The following is a 4820-nucleotide window of genomic DNA, read 5'->3' on the forward strand; positions in this document are numbered from 1 at the left end:
GTTAAACTGCTCCTGTGTTTTAAGAACCACAGTGGTCTGCCCTGCCAGGGCATTCAGTCATAGCCGCCGGTATAGCAATCACTAGGGCTGCAATGCCTGTGGCAGCAGAGGCAGCTGTAGTTGTTGCCATCACAATGGCAGTGGTAACCCCAAAGTAGTGCTTTGGCTGCAGGAGGACTGACAGGTCTTCTTCTTTAACTGTCATCGGTCTGGGAAGATAGGTGTGCATGCACATCACCACAGCCAGCGGGTACTTGGTTGTATTCCAACATTCTGAAAGAAAACAATCTATTCCACAAGTAAGTGCATCCCTACCTGACTAGCATTGCTAACAAGAAACACAAACGGAGGTCTCAGGCACACAGGAATGGGCCTAAAAGAAAAGCAATGCAATTAACCACTGCTACCGAGCTCTCAAAAGTATCATTACCTGAATAAAAATAGGAGCAATTCTGTAACTGACCTCCAAGAATCATGGACATTGCTGCTCCCACAGCACAAACGGAGGCCTCACCTCAAAAGAATTTGTGGTTATACTCTGCATAGGATTTTGGTAGGAATACTTATGTCCTCTAAATACACTGTTTTTATCTGTGGGAAAATTTTTGGAAAAGGTAAAAGAATGGCCATTATTCACCCACACAGATGTGGAGCTGGATTGACACCCAGTTCACTGAGCTGGCCAGTATCTAGGGCTAGAACAGTGAGGTGCCCAATGAAAGTGTTTGGAGGAAGTGTGGTTCCCCTTTGGACCAAAGGTGGGGACCACACCTGATAGAATAGTGCTCCGATTGATTCGGGATGAGGCTAAGTTCTAATTAGTCAATACAATGCAGGGTGATGACACAGTAGAGTTACTAATATTAATACTCACGTGAAAACATAATAACCCACTGAATCGAATGGTCACATTAGTGTAGGGTGCAGTCCCTATGGTATAAAGAAGGCAAGCGCAATGAAACATTGGTGGTAAGAAAGACCGGGGAAACAAGATAAGTATTAGAAAGGGGCAGAGGCAAAGGCCAGGTAGTTACAATGCCCCACAGCTGTCTCTCACTGCCTTGCCCCTGTATCAGGATTAGGGACACTATCACCAGACATAGAGGGTTCAGCATTAATGGTTTCTAGCTCATTTTCTTTTTGAGCTTCTTTTGCCACAGGTCTCACCAATCATTCTGGAATCCAAATTGGGGAAGAAGCATCTTGGGGAAAAATACAAATGGAACCTCAGGCCCAGATTAACACTGGATCAGGGCCTTTCCACTGGCCAGACAAGACATCCTTCCACAATAACGGGGAAAAGACCTTTTTTGAGGGCTCTGCATGCCCTTCTGCAGCTGACCGGCCTTCAGCATCAAAATTTTAAAAATTAAGGCTAAATAGAATTATAGCTAGCTTGTCCTTTGGGGATCTATATTGATCCCCTATTCCCCCTGTTTATATAGCATAGTTTTGATTGTGGAATGGGCTCACTCAACAATCCCTTGGCCAATAGGATTGTAAGGAAAGCCGATAACATGTTGGATTCCAAAAGTGGTGCAAAACTGTCGAAATGTAGCAGAAGTGTATCCTGGTGCATTATCAGTTTTCAGGTGTTTGGGAAGACCCAGAATAGTAAAGGAGTTTAAACAATGGGTAACCACATCTTTACTTTTTTCTCTGGACAGAGGTGTAGCCATAAGGAAACCAGAACAGGTATCTACCGAAACATGAACAAAAGCCAACTTCCCAAACTCAGGGATATAGGTTACGTCCATTTGCCAAATGTGGCTAGGCAATGATCCTTTGGGATTGGAACCTAATGATGGTGCAGGGAGAGTCATCACACACCGAGGACAAGCATGCACAATATCCTGGGCTTCTGTTCTAGTTACTTTAAAATGTTCTTTAAGGGTAGGGGCATTAACATGAAATTTAGAATGAAAATTTGTGGCTTCTTCTATATGATTGAAAATAAGTGGATCCTTCGTACCAAGATCAGACACCTCATTATTCCAAGACAAGGGGAGCAGCAATCCAGTATGGGCCCCGATATGACCAATATAGAAAGGATGTTTACAATCCCAAATTACTTTTTGCAAGTGGCCTAAATAACTTTGGAAATAACTTCAGCAATAATATGCAGCCCTTTTAACATAGACAAGCTACATCAGAGCACTAGACCCACCTTCCCTGGAGGAACTAAATCCCAGGCCACAGTGGGATGGGTTGAACTCCCATCTCTGGAGTTAATGGTGCTGTGGCGGAGGCACAGAAGTCCAATCCCATACTTCCTCTTGTTTTTCAGGCCGGGCGTCAACGGGTAATGTGTCCGTGGCACGACTTGAATTGGTCATTGAAAAACCCTGTATATTTGAGGGCCCCAAGGCTTTGGACCCCATGCCCCATTTTTTGGATGCAGTAGGTTTCCAGCTGTATCTCTGATCAACTGACACTCACTCACCCAGTGGTTTTCTTTGCCGCATCTCGGACACCTACCGGGGGCTGCTCCCTTGGGACAGCCCCTCCTGCAGTGCCCTCCTTGGCCACATCCATAACACTGCTTGTTTGATCTCTTTCTTCATGGGGCCCTTTCCCCTTTAAGGCCTTGGGTAATGGCCGCAGACATCACCTGTGCTTGAATGATGGAATCATTTATGCCCTAACAGACTTTAAGACAGGTGGAAAAATCTTTACCCTTCCACAGCTTTATTGTCTTTTGGCAAAATTTATTACCCTGTTCATACGCTAACTACTTTACCAAAGGCATTCTTACTCCACCTCCCCCAAAATTTTCCAGGCAGTTTGAATAAGTCTAGCTACAAAATCAGCATATGGCTCATTGGCTCCTTAAATAACTTTGGAGAGGCTTCCCTGTAAATCCCCAGTGCCTGTAAGCATTTTCCATGCCTTTGTGGAGGCTGCACTTATTTGGAGATATGCTGCAAGAGGATATTGAAGTTGATTAGCTTGCCCTGTATAAGGGCCGGAATCAGTAAGCATCTCTAAATTCCACTGGGGGTTTCGTAGAGCAGCATTACACTGCAAAATCTCAGAACAAAATCTAGGTATGCCACCTTCCAATTTAAATACTGACCACCAGAAAGGGTGGCACGAGTCAAATTCACCAATCATCAGGGGTTAAATTTTGGGTGGCAAGGGTCTACAATAATGCTATTATAAAAGCAGCTTGGGGTCCATAGGACATGATGGACTCTTTTATCTGTTTTATCATCTTAAAATCTACAGGCTGATAATATCTTTGTTTGTTGATTTTGGTCCTCTAGAACTGGAAACACAGAGGAGGATGACCTAGCTTCCTTCCATTCCTGTGGGGCACTGGTATCGCACGCACATGCCCCGTACCAACAGGCCCCAATGGGGATATAAGCTGGCGGGTGGCGGGGGGCAGATAGCACTATTTGCAGCTTCGAAAAGTGCCATTCCAGCTCCTCCCCTGTAAGCTCCCTGTTTTCACTGTCATTTCCTTCCTCGGAGTCAGAATCTACTTGGGAGTCTTGACTTCCTGTTTCTGATAGATAATCCTCCCTAACACTAGAAGTTTCAACCACATTTTTGGTAGGAATAAGCTTTTGTTCTCTTTTCTGTTTTGCAAGAACTTTCTCATACAGTGTTTCTTTCACGAAAATCCAGAAGAAGAAGAAAATTACTGTAATCACAACTGAAGGAATAAGGAGAATAAAATATGTTGCCTCATAAAACTCCATGATGCTTTCATTACCATGATCCCATAAAACCATGAGCAGCTGAGGAAGGAGATCCAGAAGACGCTGTGGTGCTGGCTCCGCAGCCTGAGATGCCTGCTTGAGGCACCGGCTCCTCTGAACTGGTGCCTCCGACCCCCCTACCTTTCAGGGTGAAAATCCATCTCTTTCAGCTGTTTCAGGCTAAAATCTGCCTCTCTGGGCTGTATTCCACCTCTCTGGGCACTATTCCGCATCTCTGGGCACTATTCCGCCTGTGGTGCTTTTCTTATGCCAGCGCAGGCCAAAAAATCCCCCTTATTTGCCACCAGTATGTCGCCGTCCTATGCTGACACTAAAATGAAAAGGAATTGGAAAGGCTTGGAACCGCCACCACAACTGGCACACACACACTGAATGAACACACAAACACACACCCAAACAAACAGGTGAATAAAAAAGGAGAGACAAACGGAAAGGAGCAGGTAAACGACAAAAAGGGGTTTTATTGCCGAAAGCAGGCTGATTATATACAGTTCTCCACCAATCACTTCTCCCAGTGGGTCCACTGGGCGCTACCTGATAGGACGGTAGCAATGACATAATCGCTAGCCTATGTCTATGACTTCCTGTTTGCCTGCTGGTGGGACAAATCCCTACTCCTGGCCCTTGGCAAGCCACCATCTTGTGACCGCCTATCATACACGTGGGGTTGGTCGCTCCCCACATAGAACTCTTCCGAAAGTTCATGTAAAAGTGAGGGAAATGACAACTTTATGCAGACATCAGGAGCAGTGGACCATCATACCTCTAGACTGCAAATACTGAGGATGTAATCAGGGCAGGTACTTTTGGAGGAAGCATCAACTAAAAAGGAGTTTGCCTTAGAGTTTGACCTCTGAGATGCAGGCCAAAAAATTCCCAGAGTTCCCAGAGTAGGGGCAATTGATGCTGGGCTCACCTGAATTCCACAGTCTCTTGGGAACAGAGAAGCAGCAGGAAGGTTCTTTCTTCTCAGACCGACATCCCCACAGGGAATTTAGGTGATTAGTTGCCGAGACACCAAGAGGGACATGGGCCTAATGAGCAGAGAGGGGCTGTAAATCCTCACTCTGCTGCCCGTTCTCACAGAGTACA

This window comes from Ochotona curzoniae, unplaced genomic scaffold (assembly GCF_017591425.1).
Source record: "Ochotona curzoniae isolate NIBS_2020 unplaced genomic scaffold, NIBS_Ocur_1.0 scaffold_4921, whole genome shotgun sequence".
In the NCBI taxonomy this organism is placed as follows: domain Eukaryota; kingdom Metazoa; phylum Chordata; class Mammalia; order Lagomorpha; family Ochotonidae; genus Ochotona; species Ochotona curzoniae.